The following is a 19,207-nucleotide window of genomic DNA, read 5'->3' as shown; positions in this document are numbered from 1 at the left end:
AGGCTTTTGACTCCCTTTCCTGGCCCTTCATGTTCGAAGCTTTGAAACGCTTTGGTTTCCCTGCTTCTTTATTGCAATGGATTAGGTTGCTATACACTGACCCCACCGCCCGGGCACGAATGGGGCGACATGTCATCATGGACATCGGACCTGTCCAACTACAGACCAATATCCCTACTCCCTGGCATTAGCAAAGTCACTGAGAAACTGGTAAACATCCAACTATCCCAGTTCCTTGAAATGAATAACCTGCTCCGACTATCCCAAACCGGATTTCGCCCAGGCCATGGAACGGACACTGCACTCCTCGCAGTCATTGAAGAGGCAAGGGGCTTACTGGATTCAGGAGGATCAGTGGCAGTGATCCTCCTGGATCTAAGTGCAGCCTTTGACACGGTCAACCACCGTGTCCTTCTGCATAGACTGGCGAATGCAGGACTTACCGGGACAGCAATCAAATGGATCGAATCCTTTCTTACAGGACGCACTTTTCAAGTGTGGGACGATAACCATCACTCATCCACCCTCCCACTCACCAGCGGCGTCCCCCAGGGCTCTTCCCTGAGCCCGACGCTTTTTAATGTCTATATGGCCCCCCTCGAGGACGTGGTCACACCATTCAACATAAAAATGGTGAGTTACGCTGACGACACCCAACTAGTCGTTTCCTTGTCCCAGTTGATTGACCATCCTGAAAATCTGACTAACTGCCTCATAGGTATCCACAACTGGATGAATGACTCATCACTAAAATTGAATGGGACAAAGACAGAAGTAATGCTACTTGGCAAGCAATGGACAACTATCCCTCCGACACTATGGCCCGATGTGTTCGGAGAAATTCCCCCCCCAAAACGTGAAATCAAGACACTCGGGGTGTGGCTTGAGCCACAGCTCACGATGAAAACCCAAGCAATCAAAACTTCGGGCACATGCTTTGGGCTCATGCGTACGACCCGTAAAATCCTGCCCTTACTCCCACCTATGTCCAGGAAGCTCCTTATCCAGGGACTAGTGCTGTCCCGTCTGGACTACAGCAACCTGGTCTACTTGGGAGCCCCTGAGTCTACTATCACGAAACTCCAGCGGACACAGAACGCGGCAGCACGCATGATTACGAACACTCCCGCCAGAACGTCCGCCAAGCCAGCCCTCAAAGCCCTGCATTGGCTCCCCGTGCGCCAAAGGGTGCACTTTAAAGCAATGTGTACTACACACAAGCTTTACAACGGATCTGGTCCAGCGATCCTCAGTAAAATGATCACACCTTACACAGCAACCAGATCACTACGATCTCAAAATGAGAATTTAGTCAGCACCCCCAGATTCAAAAGAACCCGCACAGGAGGTCGACAATTCTCCGTTCAAGCGGCTAAGGGCTGGAACGCACTCCCTCGCGCCCTCAGACTAGAATCCAACTACTTTGCCTTTCGCAAAAAACTAAAGACCCATCTGTTTCCTAAATAACACCCTTTGGTCGCCTTCCCTCCTCTCTCCCCCTCATTAGGATTTCAAGTTTCATAGCGCGGGGATGCCTTGGGTCACCAGGCGCTTTAGAAATCGCTAAAATAAAATAAATAAATAAATGTCTTGGCGGAATACCCAGTGCATAGGGGTACCCGGCAGGGCTGCCCCCTGTCCCCAATGCTGTTTGTTCTGGCGCTTGAGCCCCTAGCCATTGCCCTCCGCATGCACACCGAAAAGTTGGGTATTCCAGTGGCAGGGACAACTCACTTACTATCCGTCTATGCGGATGACATGTTGCTTTACCTATGGGATCTGGAAGCGAACCATACACAATTGTATGACACATTCCACAGGTTCGGAAGAATGTCAGGATTGGCCATAAACCCAGATAAATCGGTCGGCTTTTATTTTTGGGCTGCACCTCACCCTCCTTCCATATCCTTCGGGGCCTATCGGATCTCGGTGGCGCAATCCACCTTTAAATACCTGGGGATTCGAATATATAGGACAATGGAGGACCAGATAGATGGTAACATCTCCAGGGCCATTACCGGACTTCGCAGCAGCATTGGGTTCTGGACCTCATTACCTCTGTCTGTCATTGGTTGCGTTGCGATAGCCAAGATGGTCATGCTTCCTCGCCTGCTGTATTTTTTTGTTAACCAGCCAGTATGTCTCCCACAACAGGTCTTTAACACAATAGACACCCTGCTGATCATTCTCATATGGGGGACGGGCAGACGGCGGATAAGTCTCCGTAAACTCCAGCTTGGTACCAGACTGGGAGGCCTGGGAGGCCCAGACTTCCAAGGTTATTATTACGCAAGTCAGCTCCAGGGGTTGTCATTCTGGCTAGCAGGTAGAAACCTCCACGAGATTGGCCTCGCGACGGACCGATTAGATCGGGGAGAATTACATAGTCTACTGTTGCCAAAAAGTAAGGTACCACAGACGTGTCACCCATTACTTCGCACGGCCCTCACTTGCTGGAAGAAGGCGCTAGCGTACACTGCGTCAGCAACACCCTATGCAGGGAACATCCCCTTATTGGGTATCCCAACACCACAGGGAAGACTCACGAGGCAGACACTGCACCATTGGACGGAGAGTGGGGTAGCGAAGATAGGGAGTTTTTTCGAAGATGACACACTTCTGGATCATGACACCTTTGTACAAGTTACGGGGACCTCTGACAGACAGTACTTGTTGCATGCCACTGTGTCCCACTATATTCGGACGACATGGGCGCCACAACGAACTCAACCACCTAGACACAAGCTCGTACACCTGATATACTATATGGGGACGGGAGGTCACTTGGTGCGTTGGTTATATACCGGGATTAGAGCACATGCAGCGATGTCCCTCACCACATTACGGGACACTTGGGCACAGGATAGTGGGGAGGAAATACCTGAGAATATGTGGCGAATTGTACTCGAACACGCTAAGAGAGTCTCACGGAATGTAAAATTTAAATCTATTCAGTCTATGGTTCTTCATAGGGCGTACCTAACCCCGGAGAGGATCCATAGGATGTTTCCAGACTCTCCCCACTGCTGCCCTAGGTGTAGAGCAGACGAGGCGGGCTTCCTCCATATGCTTTGGGCATGCCCACCACTGAGGAGATATTGGGGGAAGGTATGTCAGACACTGAGAGAGGTAACACACATGTGGATACAGGAGACAGCCGTGTATTGCCTAATGGGAGCTCGCCACCGCCCTAAAACACTGAAAGTCAAACTGAGATTTATAGATCAAGCACTTCTCTTGGCCATCAGAGTAATCACCATGAGATGGAAATCCCCCAGGGCGCCCTGTGCGGAGACATGGAGGAGAGATGTTGTAAAATGGGGCCAGATAGAGAGCGTCACCCTTAAGAGAGAGGAGGACACTGGGAGACGGAACAATCCCATAGCTATGGAGTGGGAGGTCATGCTACTGGAATTAGATAGACGGGACCTGGCACTATCCCAGGGAGATAGACCACAGGCCACACACTGAGTAGAGAGGTCTGAAGACACTCATACCAAGGCCAGATTTGGAGTTTAGGTTTCTGTAGGAACATAGTAAGGATGTAGTCGGTACTGTAGACCGGAGAATCACACCAATTAGAGACTCTTGCGCCCAGGAGGTTGGGGGCGGGATGGTTGGGGGGGAGGGGTCTTCTTCTTCAGACACATGTAAGGATTTAGAAGTTCTCTGTAAACTTTCCCGAGGATAGGTGTGCAACGTCACACGCCGAGGGGCCATTTTGCAAATATAGAAGTTACGTGGATTTGTACCTATTGAAGGGGATTACTGCTGTATGATCTACTGGTGGGGTGAAAATAGAAAACCGTGAATGTTAGACATGCGTGTGTTTTACCTTGTACGTGCATTCACGAATAAAGAATTTAATAAATAAATAAATGAAAGGTGTGTGCATCCCAGGCCATGAAGTCCTGCTCAACCGAAGCCTACGAAACCTACCCACTTCAGAAAAAAAATCTGTAAAATTCATAAAGATCAAGTGAGGGAATTTGATTGGGGTTCCTCTCACTTTCAGCATAAGACTTCAAGGGACGCATTCTACCACATGGAAGTTTTTCTACTGCGATTTTCACCTTCACTGCTATAAGACAATGTTTTATTAAATACCCGGCATACCAATAATAAATACATTTTACAATTCATTCTGTACTGTATAGTATAAAATATAAAATCCTGCGTATACATAAGACCAGTAGTTTAATTAAACAGTTAATATGATTAATAAAAGATAAAACATGGGGAGAAATCATAGGGGGGCTTCCTTCAATCAGATACAATTACACTAGGCTTTCTCTGACTACCATAATTCACCTTTTACCCTAGAGATTTATCATATCGTATATGGGCAGTAACCTAACCCACTCCCTTACTCTCAATAGTCGGAGGGCGTTGCGCATTATCTCTCCATCTCTTAATGGGGCCCAAATTCTCGTGCCCAACTACCTCATCTTCCTACCTCTCCTTATATAAAGGGAGGATTCCAAGTTATATATCCCTAAGAGGCGTGCAAGCCACATTTGAAAAGTGGGGGGAATTGGGTCCTTCCATCCTGCTGCTAGGAGTATCCTGAGAACTGCTACACATATAAAAACAAGGGATTCATCTTCCTTACTGAGGCTACTATCATACCCCATTAACATTAGGGTAGGGGATAGGTCGATCTTAAATCCTAGCAGCCCCTCCTAGAAGATCACAATCTCTCTCTGAATTACACTTAGTTTTTCACATTGATAGAACATGTGTATTAAATCAGCTGGCCCTTCAACACACCTCGGACATTTGTCATCTTCTCTCTTACCCCAATCATACAATTTAGCTGGAGTAAAATAAAGATTAAATAGGGTTTTATAATGTTGGGCTTTCTAGTTAGTCAAACGGAATAGCTTTTCTGCTAAATGCAGCGCTTTATACATATCTACATCAGTATCATTTAATTTAGTTACCCAGGTAGCTTCACATTTTTCCATGTCATCTTGTGAATTCAGGAGCAAAGTACTGTATATCATCTTTATTTTGCTTCCACGCCCTACTAAATACTCAATAAGATTAATTTTACCCCCCGGAGAAATCCGTGGCCTAAAATCTGATAGATTTTTCTGGATTTGTATAAATTTGAAGCCTTGATTTGCAAGGAGCCCAAATTTCTGCTGTATGCCGCTAAATCCCAACATTTGATTTGATCTCCTTCCTATATATCACCAATTTTTCTTATACCTTGTTGATCCCAGATCCTCCCCATCCTATCATACAATAATTGCGGCAGTACAGTTGTTTTCCAAAGAGGGGTATAATAGTTTATTTTGGGATTGCCAAAGTTTTTTGTACTTCCTTCCAAACCTCCCATGCGTTTACCATTAACTTTTACAGTATTTTCTTGCAATATCCCCTGTCTGTTTTACGGAGTAAAAGCCCTATGGCCTCTCTGCCTAACATTAGCTTGAATATTGTTGGGAGGGTGTGATTACTTGCTGCTATAATCATTTGGTTCCTTTCTGGGTCAAGTAGTATTGCCTTCTGACTCAATGGACAGGACCACTGATAAAATCTAACATTCGGGATTGCAGGCCCTCCCCTTACCTACGAGAGAGATAGATATTTTATGGCACGTCTAATTTTCCCGTATTTCTCGTATAGATTCCTTACCGCTCCACCCATCCTCCCCGTGATTACTAGGGTTGAGGTTATCCCCTTTTTAGGGCCCTAGTTTTATGCACCAATGGTCAGTATCTTACATGGCTCTGCGGTTCGGCACGGAAAGTCGTGTACAGAACTGACGTAAGCATGCATGGGTGGCGCCTGGGTGGTCTCTGTGACGTCATTCCGGTGCTTGCGATGCCAGTGACGGACGTGGAGCTGCACGACGCCACCTGCCGCCGCGCAGGGGTTCTGCTGGGCGGAGGGGCTTTCCGGATCCAGTCTGGCGCCTGGGGAGTATTCTAGGGTAAGGAATCTATCACTAACTAATGTCTCTTACAGATATATCGTTACACAAGTAGTAACTTCTGCTTTACTGACTGTTACTGTTCCCAGACACATGAGTTACTTAATAAATTCACATAATGTGCATCAAATACTTCAAGCACTAAGGAAATTTAACACAAAACAGCGACTCACACGGAAATCAAACCTCTTCAAGCCTAAAGACAAAATGTGTAAAAACAATGCCATGACTCCAATTGAATACCAGCATGAGAGACAAAAAACAAGCTTCCTGCAAATTTTCTCATTACTTACGAACTGCCAGGAGCAAATCCACGAGGCAACAACGCCGCACATCACCCATCCGCCCAAACAGTATCAAGAGGTAAACAATCTGCTTAAATAGCCCAGGCCTTAATTAGATAGTGAACCTGAGCCAATCCCGGTGAATGTGATAGGGAATTGAAGGATGAGTAGTGCAACAGCTGTTGAAACTGCAGCAAGCAAAAGAATTGCGAAGGTGTAGCAGTAGTCATGAACAGGAGCCAGATGGACCAATCCTTTAAACGGATCACCCATGGACGAGTATTAAGACCTACTACTTTGTACAAAACTAAAGAAAACATTATTCAATTGTTTTTTAACTAAAACCCAGTGTCACTGATTTGAACAAGCAGGCCCAACATAGCAATACACCATAAAGGATGGGGAATACTGAATGAAGCACTGAGTTTGAATAACTGAACAAATTCAAAAGTGGCCCATCCTCATGCCGCGATTAGCAGGAGAAATGTCAAACCAATTGGCTGGCACTACCATTCAACAATAAAACACTCAGAACGCCAAAAAGTCTGTGAAAGCCAAAAATAGAAAACCTATGGCGAGCATCATTAATCCAGTATTGAGCAGCATTCCATGTCTGCTTAACTGAGAATTTATCTAAACCCAAAGAAGACTGAATTAGTCTACGCAAGAGTAAAAGCAAAGCTAAGCCTCTGAATCGCAAAGGAGCCAAAGTTAGAGCCCCTTTTTATTGTTTACCGCACATATGGTACAAACCTCAAAAGGCTACAATAAGAATTATTGAAAAATGGTAAGCATTCAATTTACGCAGAACAGAGTATATCAAACATTGTACATGAGCCCACAGGTACCAAAAACCTTGTTTTACATATAGCGTTGCACGCTAGCAACATACACACACTATTGAATGTACACCCACTTGTGCCACACGCCCAAAACTAGCACCACTTACAAATATTTATTATGTGTCAATACAGGTGTTAATTTTACACTCATCCCTGACACATAACAAAATTGCATGTGAGAGCAATGTTAAAAAACACGATCTGAAAGCAAATGTTAGCACACGAACGATAGGGAAACAAGTGACATAAAAGCCTACCTTACATTAGGGCGACAACTGCGTTGCTGAGCGTCGTAGTGTAGTAGCTGCAGCACAGGAAGGACCTGAACAAAGGGGTTCAAGACAAAAATGGAAGTGGGAAACTGAAACATTTTATTATTCACCTCTTTTTCTTCCATACCGCCAACTTAACTTTGGCGGTTCCCCCGCCACAGTAGCCTCCACATAAAGGCACATCGTAATCAGGATGGTGTGAATTTTCGTTGGACTCCCTCCGACAGCCGCTTCTGTCTATGATGCTGTTAACGCAGAGCAAGATTCTGGCAGAGGCAGCAGGACTCGGACTGGCATCCCTCATATACCCACATACATCTAAATACAGCAAGTAGACTGCCATCTCGATGGGCGGGAAGATAGTCAAAAAAGTGACGGTGGGACCTGACCTGCCAACATCGAAATCAGACCCGTAGGATAGCAGGATCTGCCATAGACTTTTTTAGTAGATCAAGCAATTCTATGCAATCTGTTCCATTAAAGCTGGGCTTACTTATGAAATTCTATATACTGTTTGCTATTCTGATTCAAGCATAACTTAGAAATATCCAGTGCTGGACAATAACTTGGGTAATATAGAGGAGAGGATGTGGCTAACGGCTAGAGCGGTCGACCTCGGACCTGGGGAACCGGATTTGAGTTTGAGTTTATCTGTAACGAAACTGGTGCTCATGTAAAGCGCTCTGATACCCGATGCCTCGGGTCTAGTTAGCGCTATATAAAACACATTTTTTTTTAAAAAAATTGATTTCATAGTTGACTCATCGATCATGAATGGGATAGATCGGAACAAATACAAGATTTTGGGTAGCATAGTAATTTTTAATACGTTGCCCCTACCCGATTATTGAGAGATGCATACCATCTATCCTTTTTAGATCCGCTGAGATTGATTGCACCAGAGGGTCAAAATTAACCTTTATTATTTTATCAATTGCTGGGCTAATTCTGACTCCTAAATGAAATGCGCATTCTATACATCTGAAATCATTCATTTTGATATTATCCGTACAGACTATCTGGGTCTTGCTTTCATTTAACAGATAACCAGACCTCTGTCCCAATTCCCTGGCTATCTCAGTGATTGCACTGATAGCTCTAGCTGGATCCGAAGTTAGTATAGCCAGGTCATCTGCATATGCCACCAACTTGCGCTCAAAGCCATTGATGACTATAGGCTTGATGTCTTGACACCTCAGTAATCTTGCTATCAGTGGATCAATATATAGGGCGAACAATATTGGTGAGCAGGGACAGCCATGCCTTGTCCCTCTAGAAATAAAGATATTATCAGGGCTGTCCCCCATTAATTGAATTTTGGCCTTTGAATCCGAATACATTGCCCTGATGGCCTTTGATATTCCTGGGCCAAACCCCTTTCGTTCCAATATCACCCACAAATACGTCCACTTTACTTGGTCAAAGGCTTTTTCTGTGTCGAGAAGGATCATGGCCATTTGGTCCTCCGTGGCAGCCTGTACATCAAAGAGTGTAATAGTCCGCTTTATATGATCAGTTGTTCCGCACCCTGGGACAAACCCATGCTGCCATGGGGAGACCAAACCGCCAATGACCCTTCCCAACCTTTTCGCAAGCACCTTAGAGTATACTTTAGTATCTGCATTGATGAGGGATATTGGACGATACGATGCTGGGTTAGCCTTTGGTTTTCCTTTTTTATGGAATACTACTATATTAGTTTCTTTCCAGAATTCTGGGATCTTACCACTATGTAATATACTGTTAAATAAATCTAACATAATAGGGGCGATCACACTCTGGAAACATGTATAAGCTTCCAGGGGAATGCTATCGGGGTCACTGCCTTTCCAGGGGATAGTTCTTGAAGGGCCTCATTTACTTCCTCTATCGAGAATTCTTTTTCTAGTTCTTCTTTTGTCTGACTGTCTAACTGAGGGCCTACACCCACAACCTCCATACTAGGGACTTCTGTAACAGTCTCTTCTTTATACAGCTTTTGGTAATAATCCCTAAATACCCTAAGGATGTCTTTTGACTCTGTATATACCAAATCCTCTTCCCGTATATCTGTAATTATATTTTTGGTGCTTTCCTGTCTAATTCGTAACGCTAAAAGTTTGTCTGCCTGTTTTGTAGCATTTTAGAATCCAAGCGTAATTTACCGTTTCATGCCCTTATATAGGCATAGAAATCATACCCATATTTAGACACAACCCATCTAGTCCAAATACAGGCATGGCTACTTCCACTAGTTCCAAAAAGCCACAATGATTTCTTGGAAAACTCGGCTTCAGCAGTCAGGGACATCCCCTTACTTGAATATTACTTACTTACTGTTTTCAAAGAAATACAATTCCCTTAGTCCGAATTTACGTCAAACTAGGCACCTTCAAGGTATAAATATGCCTACACTTGCCCTAGCAAACACACGGTGGTTCGGAGCAGCTCGACTATTTACTTGCCCGACGCAGCTCGCTACAGCAAGTGTCGAAGGAAGCCGACCCTCCAGCTGACGCACTGACAGAGAAGCTGTCCTTTCTCTCGCTGAGAATCCAGCTTCAGTGTTTCCAAGCTTCCCTCGCGGGGTGTTGGAAAATCGAGTCCGGAGACAGAGATACCAGACCTCCGACATTCTAAAACCAAGGTACGGAGCTGATTAGACCCTGAGAGAAATCTTGGCTAGATTCTTGGCAAAGACAAACTAAACCTATGCTACACCTCACTTACTTCTTCCCTTGTACTAGACTTAGGTTAGGTACATTGGGGTAGGCGTATTTTAGAAGCTCCACTTGAGTACTTTTTAGCCTTTGTTATTTAAGTATGTATTTATCTATGGTCTAGAAACCATACAATGCTTTTACAGTATTATTTTATAATACTCTTCTTACTGTACGCATTATACTTTGCTACCAGTATTACGATTGTAGCAGTACATTTTACTTGCTTGAGAAAGAAGACTGTTCAATAAACCCCTTTTATAGAAAACGCCCATCTCTCTATTTCTCTGCACCTCTGATGAAACGAAGCATGTTCAATTGACTGAGTAAAATATCTATCTATTGTTTCCACGACTTTGAAGATCAGTTTTATTCTTGGGGAAACAAAGTTGTCATGTTTATGCGGTTGCCAGAAACTAATCCCTTCTTGTTTATTCGAGAAAGTTTCTAGTGACCTCTGAGCTAGCTGGCACTCACAATTAAGTCTAATATATTCGATAGAGACCTAGTAGACATAAGTCCTACGTCAAATCTATAGGATATATTATTCCAGAGCCTATTGGGAATATAGGAACTACACTACATGCCTGTTCTCCTGTCTCATAAAACTAGCCCCTATGAGTTTGATAATCATCTGCAGCTTTCTGAGCTAACCATTTTTGCAGCTCGGATTTTATAGTCAAGATCCTGTGCTGTGTCTCTATAACCTCTTTTCCCTGACCTATATCTTCCGTATGTTGTTCCTCTACTAACATTAATTCTCTTAACAATCTTTCATTTTCCATCTGCCCCTCTTTCCTTAATCGAGCTTTAAAACTGATTGTTTCCCCTCTGCGAGCGGCTCTTAATGCGTTCCAGACTATATTTCGGGAGGCACTGTATCGGTTCATATCAAAATAGTCTTGGGCTCACTTCTTCATATGTTCTAAATAGTTCAGATTTACTGATACCTTCCTATTGAAAGTCCATTTTGCATAGCATTTATTAGGGGATTCAGTTTTCAGATGTAAAACCAGTGGGTTATGATCTGATATTGCTTTTGGTAATTTCTCAATCCCCACTTTCTTTATTACTGTCGCCGATATCAAAAAAGAATCCAACTTTTTATAATTTTGGTGCGAGCATGAAAAATATGTGAATCCTGCCTTGTTTGGTTCTTTGTCCCCCAAACATCTACCAGACCATGCCTGATGATTAATGAGTTCAAAGCATGGTATACTTTGGGCTTTTGCCCAGCATTCGAATTATTACTAACAAGGTCAACTGCGATATTAAAATCTCCACATAATATCATTGGAGTTGGCCATGTCGTCAGTTCAATTTCGAGATTTCAGGATCGTCTTGATTAGACCCATATATTGTGCACAGGGTGATTCCAATTCCGAGCTCCACCACCACCCTTCTCCCAAGGGTGTCTATTATTTTGTGTTTCACACCACCAAGAGACACCTTACCCAATATTGCTACCCCCCTGATGGTAGAGGTCTGAGAAGAGCAGGCCAATATGTCATATCCTTTTATATTTATCACGTTTCTTTTTGCCCAAGGTACGTGGGTTTCCTGTACACAGACCACATCAAAATAGTTTGATCTTACAAACTCCCCCAGCCGTTGCCTCTTTCTTCAATCATTTAAGCCCCCTGCGTTCACAGTGCATATCTTAAGCTACCCCATTCTTCTTTATAAGGTTGTCCCATCCGTTACTACTTTCATTAATCGACTGTTTTATTTGCAGGCCCTTCGACCATTTTTTTAAATCAAATACCGGGTATTCAGATCCTCCCTGTGACCCTGTCTACCACCCCCACCCCCCTACCCAGACCTTCAGCCCTCCCCCTCCCCACCCTACACCCTCCCTTCTGTCGTAACCCCCCACCACCTCTTTGAATCGCTCAGACTTTAGTCTGTGCATAGGATGTTTGCAGCATTAGTGACATGACTGATCCTATTAGAAAATGCTCTTAAAATTACCCCAACTAATCCTATTAATTTACAGGTCTGGTTAAACACATTTATGGCATTGCCCCTTCTCCCTTCCTTTCCTGTTTTGTTCTCCTTTGTCTTTTCTAAGCGATTTTCCTTTTCCTTTTAAACTCTTTTCCCTTCCTTTTCCCTTTTTTTAACTTTCCTTTTGTCCTTACCCCCTTTCCTTTTTCCCTTCCCTTCTTTTTTCTCCTTCCCCCTTCCCTCTCTTTTTGTTTCTTTACCCCTTCCCTGATCGTTGTTACTAATTCTATAGAGATTCCAGGGAGGAAGTGTCTTACCTTCCGGGGGATAGGCTCTAAATCACGTTAAACAAATAAAAATGTATCGCGAGTTTCACTCCTACACCCAACACCCAATCACACAACCACAAACACAACCACAACCACACACACAACCACACCCAACCACACATCTACACACACCCATAACCACACCCGCACCCACAACCGCACCCACACACAACCACAACCACACACAACCACATACCCACAACCACACAGGCATATCAAGACTTGGCTATTTGATCAATAATTCTCAATAGCCACCTTCCTTCTCCTATCTTTCTACTAGCTGAGTCTAGGCGCTGGGAAACCCTTTTTGGGTAGCTGTTGCGCCCTACAAGTTGAAAAAATAAATAAATAAATAAACACACACACACACAACCACACAGACAACCACAAACACACAACCACACACACACAACCACACAAACAACCACATATGCAAGCACACACACAATCACACCAAGCATTGGCATAGCCAATAGGTCTCGCATTTGGGACCTTATAACTGTTTAGCCACGCAACAGTTGATGTGGTTGCACCAAGGATATTGTGCTGCATAACTAAATACTTAGAAGGTCCCAAAAGCGAGACCTATTGGCTATGCCAATGCTTGCTTTTTTTTTTCATCATATATTTATCTATCCATAGTGTCCAGATATTCCTTTGCTTTTATTACTGATGCGAAATAACGTGTCTGCCCATTATGGATCACTTTGAGCTGGGCTGGATTTATCAAGTACACCTGGATATTTTTCTCCTGGAAAGGTTTTATGAGCTGCCTTAGCCTCCATCCTCTCCACTGTGATGTGGCAGAAATCTGGGTGCACAAAGTACGATATCTCCCCGCTTGTTCTCTTCAGGTCTTGCCTTATCTTGCCTTATCTGATATTGCCTGGCGGAGGAGAAATTTACCAAAGTACACAAGGATCGCAAGTGGCTTGGCTCCTTCCCTTTCTTGTATCCTTGGTTTGAAGGGAGTGCGATGTGCTCTCTGGTCTTCTGTTGCCCGATTCCATTCTGACAACTCGGGGAGCGAGGACTTAAATAGCCCAATTATGTATGTCCTGGTGTCTGACCCCTCTGTGATCAGTAACACCCTGAGATTGTTCCTCCACTGTCTGTTTTCAAACTCCTCAAGTTTCCATTGAATACCTTTAATTTCGGAGCCTTTTGCTTCCACTTGGATTGCAGCGACTGAAGCCTCTGCTTCCGTAGAGCCAATTCTTGCTTCTAGATTGATCACCCTTTCCCCTATGTCCACACAAGATTTGGAGAGCTTCCTAACAATGCCTTGCATTTTTCGGAGAGCAGCCTGCGCTTTTCGGCTGTCTTGGCATGTTTCTTCCCTGTGTGATAGGATATCCTGATGTATTACTTCCAGTGTAGGGGGGACCAAACGAGCCTCTGCAGGGATTGTCCCAGACGAGGAACCGGACAGCTGAGTCGCCGATGAGTAGTCCCATTTTAAGTCCTTTCTTTCTCGTCATTGTGTACTAAGTCCCTGGTTATTGGGTTTTTTCACTGTTATAGGTTGTGCCTTGTCACTATCCTCAGGGTCAGTGTCTAGGTTACTTGCCTCTGATGACGTGCTAAACCCGTCCTCCGACCATTCTGCCCCCTCTGAGACTGAAAAGAAACATTTGCTTGGCTTTTTATCTATTTCTCCACTGATTTTATCCCCTGCTGCCAGGTCTGCTGCCAGATTCAATTCACTTCCCCAAACCACTATGTTGGTTTTATGAGCTACATTTTATGTACTTTGTTGTGCCTCTGGACATTCGGTCATTATCTTAGGGCCGACTTCTAACTGTTCTAATGCCATGACCACTGCGCCATGAGACTCCGGGGAAACCAGAGGTGCCTCCTCCGAATCCACGATTTCACCGATATCCTCAATCTCAGCGGTGGAGGCGCGCACCCCGCTTCCCTCCAACCCTCGCAGGGAGGGGGGTGTCCAGATGCCTACCATTAGCCACAGTCCCTTTCAGCAATGGTGAGTCCGGGATCTCCTTACGGCACACCTCCTGATTTTGTTTGCTGTTCTCTCCGATAGCAGCTCCTGACTGTGTCTCCTTCGGGCGTTGTAGGAGCTCCACCACCGAAGGGCCGGCAGGATGGAGTTTCCCTGCTCCCCCGCCTCTTCCGCTCTTCACCACTTGAGGCTCAGCGCTGGGAGTCTGAGGGTGCACACGTCCGAGGTTTGATCCAGAGATTCATGCTCTGCTGGGTTTTGTCCTCATAGCTTTCGACTTCCCAACAATATAGATGCAGTGGCAATCGCGGCTGCTTCCGGACCCATTTTTCCACGGGTCCAGGACAAACGATGTTCCAGGCGGAACGGATGTTTCGTTGTAGCGCGCTTGAGAATCCGTATCCCGCACTCAATCCTGTCGGCCTCGTCTTTGCAGCAGCGGCTCCGGGATCTTTGCATGAGGAGCCTCTTAGTCTGTAAGCGTCTTGCCGGGTTCCACTGAGCTAAGTAGCCAAGAATCACTAGTGCTGCTGTCGGCCTCCTAAGCGGCCACCATCTTGCTTCCTCGAGCCTATGAATCAAAGACCTATCCCATTAATGATAGATACGACACCATGAGGTAGAACTGTATGTGCTTGCCATTGAGCTGGACCCCAAGAATAAACCGAGTGATCTGGAGAAATTTGCAAAACTGTCCATAAGTCTTACCCTCGGGGAAGTTTAAGTTGGAGTTAAGTATATCGAAAAGACTCAGAAAACGAAAACTTTAAATCCCTTTACCACATACATACCTCAAGGCAGACTGTGTTTCGAGTGCGGGAAGTGATCATTCCTGAAGAGAAATAGGTTTCTTGGGGATTTGGGGGCAGTAATATGCACAGAAGGAAAATAACCTCCTCCTCTAAATAAAACATCATCACCAACGGAAGAACAGTGCAAACACTTGTACATACTAGGTGCAAACAAAGAGTAGTAACATGACACTTCGTTGAGGCATATCTGATTATTAAAGACCTTGGAGGTGCTTGGATAACCGGCATTCGTTGGGACAGAATAAGCTATCTTACAGCTACAATTTCTGAGAAAACAAGAGAGCACATACTTAAAGCCAGAGTGAACATAATGCCCAAATTACTGGTACACTTAAGTTTGGGTACTGATAATAAACAATTCTGTCAACGTTTGGAGTCCACTTTGAAGAAAGTCAGAAATCTGGTAGCAAAAAGCCAGTTTTTCTAATTTAGAAAAATGTGTAATCCTCTCAGAAATAGAAAGACTACAAGGGAGAAGAGAGAAGCTGGGAAACAAAGATGTCCTGCCTTTGCATATGTTACAATTCCATCTGATAAAGTCAGTGACATAGATACAAGATAGGAAGGACAAACGAATTTTAGAGCAGCTTTACATGAGGATCCTAAACTAGTAGAAGCCATATCTACTGCTAGGGAACCCTCTGCAAAAGAAAAGATAGCATCATATTTTTGCTTTCCAAAACCTGTCTTATATATAGTGATACCAGACAATAGACAAAAACACCTTGATACTAAACCTAAACCTTTTAAGTCTCAAATTCTATTTATGGCCCATTAATATTTTGGGGTGGTCAGCTTGGAAGAGACAAAACTGAGAACAAACGATTTATTGGCCTGGAATCTTTATCAACCTCTTCTTGAGAACATAAATATATACTTGTCTTAGTAGACTATCGTGCAACATAACCATATACATCTACTTATCTTAGATATAAGTTATTATAGTAGCTAACTTTGGCCCAGATGTACAAAGTGTAGGAATAACAATTTCCAAATAGCGATTTTATCCATTTATTCCCTGTGAATGAATCTTTTTGTTTCATACGTAGTGGGTCACAAATCGGACTACTTCATGAATATTAAAAGGGTAGGTCAGAGTTTGTGAGCCATTAGGAATGCCTGCCATCACATGGATGGTGGCCTGCTGAGGTCAGCAGATCACCATGTCTGTGATTGCCTTTGAATAAAGGTTTTTTTTGTTGAAATGCAACTCGCTTTCCTTAAAGGAAACCAGAATGTGTTTCAACAATAATAGTTTTTTTTTTTTAATCAATTTTTTAAGAGCAGGCAGTGGCCAATGGGTCTACTACCAGCTCTTTAATAATGTTTTTCAACATTCACAAAGGTGAAGGAGTTTCATGGGGACCCCTTCCAATTTGCGAATGCTTTATCACCAACTTTGAGTTGGATGTAAATTATTATGCTTTTCTGACCACACTCCCATCACAAAACCTTGATACATAACATAAGAAATTGCTATTTGGAAGGGATGCATTAAACAAGCCCCTACCAAATAGCTACAAGGGATTTTATTTGTTCACTAAGTACACTTAATTTTGTTTATGTCAGTCATGCGGTCATCACTTAATTAGACCCTTTTGTATCCATAGGATGACTAGTACATTCAAAATGTAGTTCAAAAAGTACATTTAATGAATCATAAGGCGAGGAGAATGGTCATGAATAGCTTGTCAACTCGAGACGCTGAAGGATTGCATTGTCGATATCGTATTCCGTGTGATATACCACGACTTCAGCCTGTCAACTATAAATTCCTGAAAAGGTTCATTAACTGCCGCAATACTGATTGAACATCATTGCCATTACGGATCCTGTTGACGAACAAATATTCAAAATTGAAGACCAGTTGCATCTGCGCTCAGTCTTTAAAAGGGGCTTTCTTTGTGAAAAATACTAGTCCTGATGATGGTCTCTTAGATGTGAACAAGGAAGACCGAAACGTCGACAAATACATCATCTCCACAGCATTTGTGCATTGAAAGAAACCTTTTAACATTTCTGAATTGGGTCTTCTTTGACCATGATTGGAGTTGATGACATGTTGTGAATTGATGTGTCAATGTATATATACAGCTATTCATGACCTTTTATTGTATGATTAATTCAAGTTTATCCCCATGATTCAGATCTTTTGATTCTTTCAAATATTATTTTTTCATGATATTACTGATTTGCTGTGTGCTCTTTTCCATTCTCCTCGCCTTATGATTCATTAAATGTACTTTTTGAACTACATTTTGAATGTACTAGTCATCCTATGGATACAAAAGGGTCTAATTAAGTGATGACCGCATGACTGACATAAACAAAATTAAGTGTACTTAGTGAACAAATAAAATCCCTTGTAGCTCTCTCTTTACCTTAAACATTTACCTTGCCCAAGCCTACAAGGGTTTATTGGGTTACCCCGAGTCTACTCATATCCTTCTAAATAGCGACATCTCTACACCCAAACTGCGATTTTGGAGACTTGCAGTTTTGGTTTTTATACATCAGGAAAAGCATTTGTGCCATCTCAAACGGGACGATTTTGCAATTCAGGCTGATTGCGATGGCAAAAATGCTTCATACATAAGGCCTTTAGTCCTGGAAATCATAGCAGAATTAATAATAGTCACATATCCACTTGGAATAACACTGACCTTTCAAATTGTTCAGAGATTTGGTGACGCTACTGAGTCCATCAATGTTGACAGTTAGAAGATTCCTGTCAGACTCCATTTGGCAGGGGTATGAGGAAAACAGCGCCAACTAGGCCTTAGCCATAGCGGCTGGGATCATTTGCCTCTAATGCGCCTGGGTCTCGCTTATTAAGGCTCTGCTAAACTGGACCAAGTACAGCACTAGACTATCAGTTATAGCAATGGCACCTGTCACAGGCTTCTCAGGAAGTGTGAGGATACTCAGTCTCAGAACTCAACAATTACCCAGCAGAGTCAAACTTTATTTGTCCAATCCCATGTTTTACTTTTGTAAAGAAAAGCCTTAATCTACACACTTAAAACATAATACACATGAAAACAGGAAATAGGTACAAATAACACTCTGGTGCTCGGACTACTGCATCTTGAATAATGCCTCACTTCTCCCCCTCTCCTGGATGCCCCACCTTTGATAATTCTAGGAGGTTCTCCCGCTGGGGACTAGAGTATCTCTTGGGCATGCATCAAGGTTCTGGTGTAGATTACCCTTTTGTTCAGTAAGTCACGCTCAGTTAATAAGAAAAGTCCCTTTTCAGCACAGTCTCACCACAGTTTGGACATCACAGTCTGTTCATAGAGCCAGCGAGGACATAAAGCACACGTCTCCTTTCGCTCCCACGTCTGGGAGAAGACACGCTTACTAGTGTCGGCATAATCCCCTTTGGGTATGATTCTTGACTGAGGAGCCACAATCCACGTCAGGCACAGTTCTTGTCCGCAGAGGCAATGACCGTTGTCCACAATCTTGCCTGGAACCCCTAAAATGCAAAGACTGTACCCATGGTCCTCGAGGCATGCAGATCAGCTTCCATAGTCCTCGTTCTTCAAGCTTACTGACAAACCACTGAGATCAAGCTGCTTCTGGTGCTCCTTGGATAGTCACAAATTCTGCAGAGGTGGGCAGGCTCCCTCCCTTTTTCAGCAGGCAGGTTAACGTCTAGGAACTTCAAATAAAATAAACAGCTTTTTCAAGAAAGCAAGACTTCAGGTGATATCCCTTCTCCTCTGGGAAACTGGCTGTTAGACACATAGTAGCTCTGGTTGCACAGTAGTAATCTGCGCACTCTGTGGAGGACTCCCTTCCTTGGTCAAAGAGAACTTGGAATTAGAACAAGTGGGTCAGTGGCTTCCACTTTTATACAGTCAAAGCTGGCAGGCGATGTGGATTCTCTGTCTGCTTTCAGACCCAGTTTGCGGTTGCTTTTCTTTCAAGTGTACTCTCTGGCTGTTTTTGGACATAGCCGTTTTGTGTTGTGATGCTACTCACAGCAAGGTAGTGTTGTATGGCGTTTTAGGATCCGAGCAAAATTTCCTGATTCATGCCCTTATATAGGTACAATGAAAAATTTCCTAGTAACCATGAAGGAAAGTTCAATTCTATTAAGGACGCGG

The sequence above is a fragment of the Lissotriton helveticus genome, chromosome 3_1, assembly GCF_964261635.1.
Source record: "Lissotriton helveticus chromosome 3_1, aLisHel1.1, whole genome shotgun sequence".
Lineage (NCBI taxonomy): Eukaryota > Metazoa > Chordata > Amphibia > Caudata > Salamandridae > Lissotriton > Lissotriton helveticus.
The sequence above is the reverse complement of the archived record's forward strand: the minus strand, read 5'-3'. Positions refer to the sequence as shown.